General features: G+C 33.4%; 3 non-coding genes across 3 annotated transcripts; all 3 read left to right on the top strand.

The window, feature by feature from the left end:
- Positions 1–1,832: 1,832 nt before the first annotated feature.
- LOC119558674 lies at positions 1,833–3,827 on the top strand. Its single transcript, XR_005220348.1, has one exon. It is a non-coding gene; the product is annotated as a small subunit ribosomal RNA (ribosomal RNA).
- A 659-nt stretch (positions 3,828–4,486) lies between these two features.
- Positions 4,487–4,665, top strand: LOC119558673. The gene has a single exon (XR_005220347.1). It is a non-coding gene; the product is annotated as a 5.8S ribosomal RNA (ribosomal RNA).
- A 401-nt stretch (positions 4,666–5,066) lies between these two features.
- On the top strand, positions 5,067–9,037 carry LOC119558679. The gene has a single exon (XR_005220353.1). It is a non-coding gene; the product is annotated as a large subunit ribosomal RNA (ribosomal RNA).
- Positions 9,038–15,000: the final 5,963 nt, after the last annotated feature.

Raw genomic sequence — 15,000 nt, forward strand, 5'->3', positions numbered from 1 at the left:
TGAATCGTATGGATATGGCTTATAGGTATAATACCTATAAGGCATAATAATGTATAACAAGTAAATATACATTGAAATGTGAATGCATTGTATGGATATGGCATATAAATGCCATATATATAGAAATAAATTGTATATCAATGATATAACAATTATAAACCTAGTGAGGGGCGGCACTAGTGAATGAATCGTATGGATATGGCTTATAGGTATAATACCTATAAGGCATAATAATGTATAATATAATAAATATACATTAAGATATGAATGGATTGTATAAATATGGCATAGAAATGCCATATACATAAGAATAAATGGTAGAATTTACCCATATATCACTGAAACATGATATATAAACCTAGTGATAGCTGGCACTAGTACTGTAAACAGGCACGCAGTAGTGCGTGGGGTAAAAAACTACTATAGGGAGGTGGTCGTTGGCGGGCCCCTCCTCGTATTGGTCAAAACTTATGTTATGCGTAAACATATGATTTTGTCAATACTATAAAGAAAACTTGTTTTGTACATACAAAACTAAATGAATTATATGGATATTGAAAAATAAATGGCATTATATCCATATAATGAAAATATACTTGTATTCTCTTATTATAAGAGAGAATACCGTATAGTTGGTTGGCAAAGACAATTGAAAATACCCGAATTGCAGATGATGGGTTCAAAAACTACTATAGGGTGGTGTAGCAAATAATATGAAGATGATATATCCATATAATGGATATACACTAGTATTCTCTTATTATAATAGAGAATACCATATAAATGGTTGGCAAAGACAATTGAAAATACCCGAATTGAAGTTGACGGGTTCAAAAACTATTATAGGGTGATGTAGCAAATAAAATAATGAAGATATATCCATATAATGGAATTATATGTGTATTCTCTTATTATATGAGAGAGTACCAAACGGTTGATTGGCAAAGACAATTGAAAATACCCGAATTAAAGATATTGGGTCCAAAAACTACTATAGGATGGTCAATGGGCCGGCCATCTACTATTGACGTGACAAAATACTGTCTGTCGGTAGAGAAGATATTAATCCGTCAAATTTGTTTCTTTATTCATTTATGAATATGAGACTTGGCTCCACGGTTAATATTTTAAGCCCAAAGATAATAATGTTGAAACAAAGGCCAAGGTTTCTATTATACATAGAATAACAAATTGTTTCCGAACTTTATCGTTAATCCAAATAAATAATTACAATTGAGGCAGGCTAATAATGATATATATTTTGTATTGATAATCTTGATATATATGTATATTGGTCTGCCATTATCACATACTGAGTTATGTGATAATTCCCTGCGGGGATAAATTAAAAGAGGTGTCCCTATATTAAAAGAAAATAATATATATATATATTATTTTTTCTAACGTACATATCATATATGCGCTCGGTTTTATATTATATATTACCAAAGAGTCTTATATGAATATATACAGATAAATTTTAAATTTATCATCAAAATACAAATGATTTAATTCAATATTTTATATTGGTTAAACAAAAATTGTACATGTGTGGATACAATAATGACGTATGTCGAACAAAAAAGATATTTTAGAATGAAATATGCAAATATAAAGAAAATTATTACGTATTACGAAAAAAAATATTGTGTTTTTAACATCAATAATTAAAAAACTTGTTATTATTAGTGGCGGAACAAGTATATATTGTGAAAACAACAAACGTATACGAATGCTATATAAAAATGGCCGTATTCGATAGAAAACAATCTATAAAATTTATATTGCTAATTTCTATTCAAAAATATGAATGAAATATGAATAAAAACATTATTCTGGTTGATCCTGCCAGTAGTTATATGCTTGTCTCAAAGATTAAGCCATGCATGTCTAAGTACACACGAATTAAAAGTGAAACCGCAAAAGGCTCATTATATCAGTTATGGTTCCTTAGATCGTTAACAGTTACTTGGATAACTGTGGTAATTCTAGAGCTAATACATGCAATTAAAACATGAACCTTATGGGACATGTGCTTTTATTAGGCTAAAACCAAGCGATCGCAAGATCGTTATATTGGTTGAACTCTAGATAACATGCAGATCGTATGGTCTTGTACCGACGACAGATCTTTCAAATGTCTGCCCTATCAACTTTTGATGGTAGTATCTAGGACTACCATGGTTGCAACGGGTAACGGGGAATCAGGGTTCGATTCCGGAGAGGGAGCCTGAGAAACGGCTACCACATCTAAGGAAGGCAGCAGGCGCGTAAATTACCCACTCCCAGCTCGGGGAGGTAGTGACGAAAAATAACAATACAGGACTCATATCCGAGGCCCTGTAATTGGAATGAGTACACTTTAAATCCTTTAACAAGGACCAATTGGAGGGCAAGTCTGGTGCCAGCAGCCGCGGTAATTCCAGCTCCAATAGCGTATATTAAAGTTGTTGCGGTTAAAACGTTCGTAGTTGAACTTGTGCTTCATACGGGTAGTACAACTTACAATTGTGGTTAGTACTATACCTTTATGTATGTAAGCGTATTACCGGTGGAGTTCTTACATGTGCTTAGATACTTGTATTTTTTCATATGTTCCTCCTATTTAAAAACCTGCATTAGTGCTCTTAAACGAGTGTTATTGTGGGCCGGTACAATTACTTTGAACAAATTAGAGTGCTTAAAGCAGGCTTCAAATGCCTGAATATTCTGTGCATGGGATAATGAAATAAGACCTCTGTTCTGCTTTCATTGGTTTTCAGATCAAGAGGTAATGATTAATAGAAGCAGTTTGGGGGCATTAGTATTACGACGCGAGAGGTGAAATTCTTGGACCGTCGTAAGACTAACTTAAGCGAAAGCATTTGCCAAAGATGTTTTCATTAATCAAGAACGAAAGTTAGAGGTTCGAAGGCGATCAGATACCGCCCTAGTTCTAACCATAAACGATGCCAGCTAGCAATTGGGTGTAGCTACTTTTATGGCTCTCTCAGTCGCTTCCCGGGAAACCAAAGCTTTTGGGCTCCGGGGGAAGTATGGTTGCAAAGCTGAAACTTAAAGGAATTGACGGAAGGGCACCACCAGGAGTGGAGCCTGCGGCTTAATTTGACTCAACACGGGAAAACTTACCAGGTCCGAACATAAGTGTGTAAGACAGATTGATAGCTCTTTCTCGAATCTATGGGTGGTGGTGCATGGCCGTTCTTAGTTCGTGGAGTGATTTGTCTGGTTAATTCCGATAACGAACGAGACTCAAATATATTAAATAGATATCTTCAGGATTATGGTGTTGAAGCTTATATAGCCTTCATTCATGGTGGCAGTAAAATGTTTATTGTGTTTGAATGTGTTTATATAAGTGGAGCCGTACCTGTTGGTTTGTCCCATTATAAGGACACTAGCTTCTTAAATGGACAAATTGCGTCTAGCAATAATGAGATTGAGCAATAACAGGTCTGTGATGCCCTTAGATGTCCTGGGCTGCACGCGCGCTACAATGAAAGTATCAACGTGTATTTCCTAGACCGAGAGGTCCGGGTAAACCGCTGAACCACTTTCATGCTTGGGATTGTGAACTGAAACTGTTCACATGAACTTGGAATTCCCAGTAAGTGTGAGTCATTAACTCGCATTGATTACGTCCCTGCCCTTTGTACACACCGCCCGTCGCTACTACCGATTGAATTATTTAGTGAGGTCTCCGGACGTGATCACTGTGACGCCTTGTGTGTTACGGTTGTTTCGCAAAAGTTGACCGAACTTGATTATTTAGAGGAAGTAAAAGTCGTAACAAGGTTTCCGTAGGTGAACCTGCGGAAGGATCATTATTGTTTAATATCCTTACCGTTAATAAAAAAATTTGTTTTTATTATAATAATATAATATATTATAGTAATACAAATAAAATATAAATTGCCAAAAATATGATCTTTTATAGATCAAATATAAAATTTCGAACAAGCAAATCGAAATAATAATTGTAATAATAAATATATTATTGCATTAAATAAGAGATAAATAAATAAGCAAAAGCAAACAAATAACAAATTCGAACAAGCAAATCGAAATTATTAAATTTATTTAATATTATTATTATATTGTATATTAAATGCAATTAATTAATAAAACACTGTGTGTATATGGACCATAATATACACGCGTTGCGATATGTATTGTTCATCTCAGTTATGCGCATACATTGGATAATGCAACAACCTAAAATGTACAATGTTGTACCTGATTATTACAGGTTAATGTTTTATATAAATTTCAATATATATCGCTAAAAAAAAGTATTAATACCGTAAATGCCATTTAAAAAATACTTGATATATTATTGGTTATATGAAACTAAGACATTTCGCAGCATTCGTTTTAGGTATAAAAATCAATTTATTGAAGGAATTGATATATGCCAGTAAAATGGTGTATTTTTAATTTCTTTCAATAAAAACATATATGACAAAATTACCAAACCAATATATAAAACTCTAAGCGGTGGATCACTCGGCTCATGGGTCGATGAAGAACGCAGCAAACTGTGCGTCATCGTGTGAACTGCAGGACACATGAACATCGACATTTTGAACGCATATCGCAGTCCATGCTGTTATGTACTTTAATTAATTTTATAGTGCTGCTTGGACTACATATGGTTGAGGGTTGTAAGACTATGCTAATTAAGTTGTTTATATAAATTTTATAATGAAATTTTATAAGCATATGGTATATTATTGGATAATAATAATTTAATTATTATATTATTCATAATATTAACAAATATATGAAAAACATTATCTCACATTAGTAAATAATTTGAATGTGAAAAACGAAGAGAAATATTTTCTTTTTCAATCAAATAATACTGAGAAATGTCTAGCATAAAAAATTTATCTAGAATTGTCTCTTATTAAAGATTAGTAAATAGAAAGCCGTTGACAATATTATTATTCTTCGTTGATTCGTTAGACCAAACAAATGCCATACAAATATATAAAATATATAACGAATTTAATAAAATGTTTTATCATTATATATAAAGAATTAATTGCAAAAAAAGTTATACACAACCTCAACTCATATGGGACTACCCCCTGAATTTAAGCATATTAATTAGGGGAGGAAAAGAAACTAACCAGGATTTTCTTAGTAGCGGCGAGCGAAAAGAAATCAGTTCAGCACTAAGTCACTTTGTCTATATGGCAAATGTGAGATGCAGTGTATGGAGCGTCAATATTCTAGTATGAGAAATTAACGATTTAAGTCCTTCTTAAATGAGGCCATTTACCCATAGAGGGTGCCAGGCCCGTATAACGTTAATGATTACTAGATGATGTTTCCAAAGAGTCGTGTTGCTTGATAGTGCAGCACTAAGTGGGTGGTAAACTCCATCTAAAACTAAATATAACCATGAGACCGATAGTAAACAAGTACCGTGAGGGAAAGTTGAAAAGAACTCTGAATAGAGAGTTAAACAGTACGTGAAACTGCTTAGAGGTTAAGCCCGATGAACCTGAATATCCGTTATGGAAAATTCATCATTAAAATTGTAATATTTAAACAATATTATGATAATAGTGTGCATTTTTTCCATATAAGGACATTGTAATCTATTAGCATACAAAATTTATCATAAAATATAACTTATAGTTTATTCAAATTAATTTGCTTGCATTTTAACACAGAATAAATGTTATTAATTTGATAAAGTGCTGATAGATTTATATGAATACAGTGCGTTAATTTTTCGGAATTATATAATGGCATAATTATCATTGATTTTTGTGTTTATTATATGCACTTGTATGATTAACAATGCGAAAGATTCAGGATACCTTCGGGACCCGTCTTGAAACACGGACCAAGGAGTCTAACATATGTGCAAGTTATTGGGATATAAACCTAATAGCGTAATTAACTTGACTAATAATGGGATTAGTTTTTTAACTATTTATAGCTAATTAACACAATCCCGGGGCGTTCTATATAGTTATGTATAATGATATTTATATTATTTATGCCTCTAACTGGAACGTACCTTGAGCATATATGCTGTGACCCGAAAGATGGTGAACTATACTTGATCAGGTTGAAGTCAGGGGAAACCCTGATGGAAGACCGAAACAGTTCTGACGTGCAAATCGATTGTCAGAATTGAGTATAGGGGCGAAAGACCAATCGAACCATCTAGTAGCTGGTTCCTTCCGAAGTTTCCCTCAGGATAGCTGGTGCATTTTAATGTTATATAAAATAATCTTATCTGGTAAAGCGAATGATTAGAGGCCTTAGGGTCGAAACGATCTTAACCTATTCTCAAACTTTAAATGGGTAAGAACCTTAACTTTCTTGATATGAAGTTCAAGGTTATGATATAATGTGCCCAGTGGGCCACTTTTGGTAAGCAGAACTGGCGCTGTGGGATGAACCAAACGTAATGTTACGGTGCCCAAATTAACAACTCATGCAGATACCATGAAAGGCGTTGGTTGCTTAAAACAGCAGGACGGTGATCATGGAAGTCGAAATCCGCTAAGGAGTGTGTAACAACTCACCTGCCGAAGCAACTAGCCCTTAAAATGGATGGCGCTTAAGTTGTATACCTATACATTACCGCTAAAGTAGATGATTTATATTACTTGTGATATAAATTTTGAAACTTTAGTGAGTAGGAAGGTACAATGGTATGCGTAGAAGTGTTTGGCGTAAGCCTGCATGGAGCTGCCATTGGTACAGATCTTGGTGGTAGTAGCAAATAATCGAATGAGACCTTGGAGGACTGAAGTGGAGAAGGGTTTCGTGTGAACAGTGGTTGATCACGAGTTAGTCGGTCCTAAGTTCAAGGCGAAAGCCGAAAATTTTCAAGTAAAACACAAATGCCATACAAATATAATTATATTATATAAATCAAGCTAATTAATATACTTGAATAATTTTGAACGAAAGGGAATACGGTTCCAATTCCGTAACCTGTTGAGTATCCGTTTGTTATTAAATATGGGCCTCGTGCTCATCCTGGCAACAGGAACGACCATAAAGAAGCCGTCGAGAGATATCGGAAGAGTTTTCTTTTCTGTTTTATAGCCGTACTACCATGGAAGTCTTTCGCAGAGAGATATGGTAGATGGGCTAGAAGAGCATGACATATACTGTTGTGTCGATATTTTCTCCTCGGACCTTGAAAATTTATGGTGGGGACACGCAAACTTCTCAACAGGCCGTACCAATATCCGCAGCTGGTCTCCAAGGTGAAGAGTCTCTAGTCGATAGAATAATGTAGGTAAGGGAAGTCGGCAAATTAGATCCGTAACTTCGGGATAAGGATTGGCTCTGAAGATTGAGATAGTCGGGCTTGATTGGGAAACAATAACATGGTTTATGTGCTCGTTCTGGGTAAATAGAGTGTCTGGCATTTATGTTGGTCACTTGTTCCCCGGATAGTTTAGTTACGTAGCCAATTGTGGAACTTTCTTGCTAAAATTTTTAAGAATACTAATTGGGTTAAACCAATTAGTTCTTATTAATTATAACGATTATCAATTAACAATCAATTCAGAACTGGCACGGACTTGGGGAATCCGACTGTCTAATTAAAACAAAGCATTGTGATGGCCCTAGCGGGTGTTGACACAATGTGATTTCTGCCCAGTGCTCTGAATGTCAAAGTGAAGAAATTCAAGTAAGCGCGGGTCAACGGCGGGAGTAACTATGACTCTCTTAAGGTAGCCAAATGCCTCGTCATCTAATTAGTGACGCGCATGAATGGATTAACGAGATTCCTACTGTCCCTATCTACTATCTAGCGAAACCACAGCCAAGGGAACGGGCTTGGAATAATTAGCGGGGAAAGAAGACCCTTTTGAGCTTGACTCTAATCTGGCAGTGTAAGGAGACATAAGAGGTGTAGAATAAGTGGGAGATATTAGACTTCGGTTTGGTATCGCCAATGAAATACCACTACTCTTATTGTTTCCTTACTTACTTGATTAAATGGAACGTGTATCATTTCCTAGCCATTATACGGATATATTTATTATATCTTATGGTATTGGGTTTTGATGCAAGCTTCTTGATCAAAGTATCACGAGTTTGTTATATAATCGCAAACAAATTCTTTAATAAAACGGTGCATTTATGTATTTTTGATTTGAAAATTTGGTATAACTCCAATTACTCAGGTATGATCCAATTCAAGGACATTGCCAGGTAGGGAGTTTGACTGGGGCGGTACATCTCTCAAATAATAACGGAGGTGTCCCAAGGCCAGCTCAGTGCGGACAGAAACCACACATAGAGCAAAAGGGCAAATGCTGACTTGATCTCGGTGTTCAGTACACACAGGGACAGCAAAAGCTCGGCCTATCGATCCTTTTGGTTTAAAGAGTTTTTAACAAGAGGTGTCAGAAAAGTTACCATAGGGATAACTGGCTTGTGGCGGCCAAGCGTTCATAGCGACGTCGCTTTTTGATCCTTCGATGTCGGCTCTTCCTATCATTGTGAAGCAAAATTCACCAAGCGTTGGATTGTTCACCCATGCAAGGGAACGTGAGCTGGGTTTAGACCGTCGTGAGACAGGTTAGTTTTACCCTACTAATGACAAAACGTTGTTGCGACAGCATTCCTGCGTAGTACGAGAGGAACCGCAGGTACGGACCAATGGCACAATACTTGTTCGAGCGAACAGTGGTATGACGCTACGTCCGTTGGATTATGCCTGAACGCCTCTAAGGTCGTATCCGTGCTGGACTGCAATGATAAATAAGGGGCAATTTGCATTGTATGGCTTCTAAACCATTTAAAGTTTATAATTTACTTTATAAACGACAATGGATGTGATGCCAATGTAATTTGTAACATAGTAAATTGGGAGGATCTTTGATCACCTGATGCCGCGCTAGTTACATATAAAAGCATTATTTAATACAATGACAAAGCCTAGAATCAATTGTAAACGACTTTTGTAACAGGCAAGGTGTTGTAAGTGGTTGAGCAGCTGCCATACTGCGATCCACTGAAGCTTATCCTTTGCTTGATGATTCGATAATAAAGATGTTGCAAGCGGGCATAATCATTATGCTTGCTTGCAGCATCGCACGCCACTTTGTTTGTGGTGTGTAAGGTAGGGAAGAAGAAATATAAAAGACCTAAATTGGAAACATCAATATATAAGTAAATATTGAACAAACAAAATGTATCGTCATCTTATTAGTGACGCGATGATAAAGTGGCAAACATATTCCATGTATAAATATTCCTATGGTATTAAAATTCAAGTAAAGAGGACATATATAAAAGTTTGTATATATGGTTCATTCAATGGTAGCAGCGGTTGGTTGGTTGGTGTCTGCTCCTCTTATTGTTCAAAACTTATGTTATGGTAGCAAGTCTATATCGTCATATTATTAGTGACGCGAAAAAGTAGTGGCAAAACATATTCCATGTATAAATAAATATTCCTATGGTATTGAAATTCAAGTAAAGAGGCCATTCAAGTAAAGAGGACTTATATAAATATAAGTATATATAATGGTAGCAGCGCGGTTGGTTGGTTGGTGTGTCTGCTCCTCTTATTGTTCAAAACTTATGTTATGGTAGCAAGACTGTATCGTCATATTATTAGTGACGCGAAAAAGTAGTGGCAAAACATATTCCATGTATAAATATTCCTATGGTATTGAAATTCAACTAAAGAGGACATATAAAATTACTATCAATGGTAGCAGTGGTTGGTTGGTTGGTGGTTGGTTGGCGGCTGCTCCTATTATTGTTCAAGACTTATGTTATGGTAGCAAGTCTGTATCGTCATATTAATTATTAGTGACGCGAAAAAGTAGTGGAAATCATATTCCATGTATAAATAGATTCCTATGGTAATGAAATTTTCAAGTAAAGAGAGGACCATTCAAGTAAGAGGACATATAAAAAGTAAGTATATGTTCCTCCAATGGTAGCAGTGGTTGGTTGGTTGGCGGCTGATCCTCTTATTGTTCAAAACTTATTTTATCAATATGAGTTTGGCAATACAATAAAGAAGACCAATCTAATCCATATAAAACTAAATGTATTATATGGATATGCTTAGGAAACCCATATATTCATAAAAAAAAATTATGTATAGAAAATTATACATATATCTTTTATATAAATGAATCGTATGGATATCGCCTTATGGTAGGTATAATAACTTTTTAAGGCATAATAATGTATAATATAGAAAATATACATTGAAATATAAATGCATTTTTATAGATATGGCGGCATATAAGTGCCATATACACAAGAATAAATAATAGAATTTACCAATATATAATTAAAATGAGATATATAAACCTAGTGAGGGGCTGCACTAGTATATGAATCGTATGGATATGGCTTATAGGTATAATACCTATAAGGCATAATAATGTATAATATAATAAATATAAATTAAGATATGAATGAATTATATAAATATGGCATAGAAATGCCATATACATACATAAGAATAAATGGTAGAATTTACCCATATATCACTGAAAACACGATATATAAACCTAAGTGATAGCTGGCACTAGTACTGTAAACAGGCACGCATAGTGCGTTGGGTAAAAAACTACTATAGGGAGGTGGTCGTTGGCGGGCCCCTCCTCGTATTGGTCAAAACTTATGTTATGCATATGAATTTGTCAATACTATATAGAACGCCAAGCATATCCATATAAACTATGGATATGCATAGAAAATCCATACAAAAGTAAAAAAAAATTATGTATAGAAAAAATATACATATATTTATATAAGTGAATCGTATGGATATGGCTTATAGGTATAATACCTATAAGGCATAATAATGTATAACAAGTAAATATACATTGAAATGTGAATGCATTGTATGGATATGGCATATAATGCCATATATATAGAAATAAATTGTATATCAATGATATAACAATTATAAACCTAGTGAGGGGCGGCACTAGTGAATGAATCGTATGGATATGGCTTATAGGTATAATACCTATAAGGCATAATAATGTATAATATAATAAATATACATTAAGATATGAAATGGATTGTATAAATATGGCATAGAAATGCCATATACATAAGAATAAATGGTAGAATTTACCCATATATCACTGAAACACGATATATAAACCTAGTGATAGCTGGCACTAGTACTGTAAACAGGCACGCAAGTAGTGCGTGGGGTAAAAAACTACTATAGGGAGGTGGTCGTTGGCGGGCCCCTCCTCGTATTGGTCAAAACTTATGTTATGCATATGAATTTGTCAATACTATATAGAACGCCAAGCATATCCATATAAACTATGGATATGCATAGAAAATCCATACAAAAGTAAAAAAAAAATTATGTATAGAAAAATATACATATATTATATAAGTGAATCGTATGGATATGGCTTATAGGTATAATACCTATAAGGCATAATAATGTATAACAAGTAAATATACATTGAAATGTGAATGCATTGTATGGATATGGCATATAAATGCCATATATATAGAAATAAATTGTATATCAATGATATAACAATTATAAACCTAGTGAGGGGCGGCACTAGTGAATGAATCGTATGGATATGGCTTATAGGTATAATACCTATAAGGCATAATAATGTATAATATAATAAATATACATTAAGATATGAATGGATTGTATAAATATGGCATAGAAATGCCATATACATAAGAATAAATGGTAGAATTTACCCATATATCACTGAAACACGATATATAAACCTAGTGATAGCTGGCACTAGTACTGTAAACAGGCACGCAATAGTGCGTGGGGTAAAAAACTACTATAGGGAGGTGGTCGTTGGCGGGCCCCTCCTCGTATTGGTCAAAACTTATGTTATGCATATGAATTTGTCAATACTATATAGAACGCCAAGCATATCCATATAAACTATGGATATGCATAGAAACCATACAAAAGTAAAAAAAAATTATGTATAGAAAAATATACATATATTTATATAAGTGAATCGTATGGATATGGCTTATAGGTATAATACCTATAAGGCATAATAATGTATAACAAGTAAATATACATTGAAATGTGAATGCATTGTATGGATATGGCATATAAATGCCATATATATAGAAATAAATTGTATATCAATGATATAACAATTATAAACCTAGTGAGGGGCGGCACTAGTGAATGAATCGTATGGATATGGCTTATAGGTATAATACCTATAAGGCATAATAATGTATAATATAATAAATATACATTAAGATATGAATGGATTGTATAAATATGGCATAGAAATGCCATATACATAAGAATAAATGGTAGAATTTACCCATATATCACTGAAACACGATATATAAACCTAGTGATAGCTGGCACTAGTACTGTAAACAGGCACGCAATAGTGCGTGGGGTAAAAAACTACTATAGGGAGGTGGTCGTTGGCGGGCCCCTCCTCGTATTGGTCAAAACTTATGTTATGCATATGAATTTGTCAATACTATATAGAACGCCAAGCATATCCATATAAACTATGGATATGCATAGAAATCCATACAAAAGTAAAAAAAAATTATGTATAGAAAAAATATACATATATTTATATAAGTGAATCGTATGGATATGGCTTATAGGTATAATACCTATAAGGCATAATAATGTATAACAAGTAAATATACATTGAAATGTGAATGCATTGTATGGATATGGCATATAAATGCCATATATATAGAAATAAATTGTATATCAATGATATAACAATTATAAACCTAGTGAGGGGCGGCACTAGTGAATGAATCGTATGGATATGGCTTATAGGTATAATACCTATAAGGCATAATAATGTATAATATAATAAATATACATTAAGATATGAATGGATTGTATAAATATGGCATAGAAATGCCATATACATAAGAATAAATGGTAGAATTTACCCATATATCACTGAAACACGATATATAAACCTAGTGATAGCTGGCACTAGTACTGTAAACAGGCACGCAATAGTGCGTGGGGTAAAAAACTACTATAGGGAGGTGGTCGTTGGCGGGCCCCTCCTCGTATTGGTCAAAACTTATGTTATGCATATGAATTTGTCAATACTATATAGAACGCCAAGCATATCCATATAAACTATGGATATGCATAGAAATCCATACAAAAAGTAAAAAAAAAATTATGTATAGAAAAATATACATATATTTATATAAGTGAATCGTATGGATATGGCTTATAGGTATAATACCTATAAGGCATAATAATGTATAACAAGTAAATATACATTGAAATGTGAATGCATTGTATGGATATGGCATATAAATGCCATATATATAGAAATAAATTGTATATCAATGATATAACAATTATAAACCTAGTGAGGGGCGGCACTAGTGAATGAATCGTATGGATATGGCTTATAGGTATAATACCTATAAGGCATAATAATGTATAATATAATAAATATACATTAAGATATGAATGGATTGTATAAATATGGCATAGAAATGCCATATACATAAGAATAAATGGTAGAATTTACCCATATATCACTGAAACATGATATATAAACCTAGTGATAGCTGGCACTAGTACTGTAAACAGGCACGCAGTAGTGCGTGGGGTAAAAAACTACTATAGGGAGGTGGTCGTTGGCGGGCCCCTCCTCGTATTGGTCAAAACTTATGTTATGCTTAAACATATGATTTTGTCAATACTATAAAGAAAACTTGTTTTGTACATACAAAACTAAATGAATTATATGGATATTGAAAAATAAATGGCATTATATCCATATAATGAAAATATACTTGTATTCTCTTATTATAAGAGAGAATACCGTATAGTTGGTTGGCAAAGACAATTGAAAATACCCGAATTGCAGATGATGGGTTCAAAAACTACTATAGGGTGGTGTAGCAAATAATATGAAGATGATATATCCATATAATGGATATACACTAGTATTCTCTTATTATAATAGAGAATACCATATAAATGGTTGGCAAAGACAATTGAAAATACCCGAATTGAAGTTGACGGGTTCAAAAACTATTATAGGGTGATGTAGCAAATAAAATAATGAAGATATATCCATATAATGGAATTATATGTGTATTCTCTTATTATATGAGAGAGTACCAAACGGTTGATTGGCAAAGACAATTGAAAATACCCGAATTAAAGATATTGGGTCCAAAAACTACTATAGGATGGTCAATGGGCCGGCCATCTACTATTGACGTGACAAAATACTGTCTGTCGGTAGAGAAGATATTAATCCGTCAAATTTGTTTCTTTATTCATTTATGAATATGAGACTTGGCTCCACGGTTAATATTTTAAGCCCAAAGATAATAATGTTGAAACAAAGGCCAAGGTTTCTATTATACATAGAATAACAAATTGTTTCCGAACTTTATCGTTAATCCAAATAAATAATTACAATTGAGGCAGGCTAATAATGATATATATTTTGTATTGATAATCTTGATATATATGTATATTGGTCTGCCATTATCACATACTGAGTTATGTGATAATTCCCTGCGGGGATAAATTAAAAGAGGTGTCCCTATATTAAAAGAAAATAATATATATATATATTATTTTTTCTAACGTACATATCATATATGCGCTCGGTTTTATATTATATATTACCAAAGAGTCTTATATGAATATATACAGATAAATTTTAAATTTATCATCAAAATACAAATGATTTAATTCAATATTTTATATTGGTTAAACAAAAATTGTACATGTGTGGATACAATAATGACGTATGTCGAACAAAAAAGATATTTTAGAATGAAATATGCAAATATAAAGAAAATTATTACGTATTACGAAAAAAAATATTGTGTTTTTAACATCAATAATTAAAAAACTTGTTATTATTAGTGGCGGAACAAGTATATATTGTGAAAACAACAAACGTATACGAATGCTATATAAAAATGGCCGTATTCGATAGAAAACAATCTATAAAATTTATATTGCTAATTTCTATTCAAAAATAT

The sequence above is a fragment of the Drosophila subpulchrella genome, unplaced genomic scaffold, assembly GCF_014743375.2.
Source record: "Drosophila subpulchrella strain 33 F10 #4 breed RU33 unplaced genomic scaffold, RU_Dsub_v1.1 Primary Assembly Seq128, whole genome shotgun sequence".
Classification (NCBI taxonomy): domain Eukaryota; kingdom Metazoa; phylum Arthropoda; class Insecta; order Diptera; family Drosophilidae; genus Drosophila; species Drosophila subpulchrella.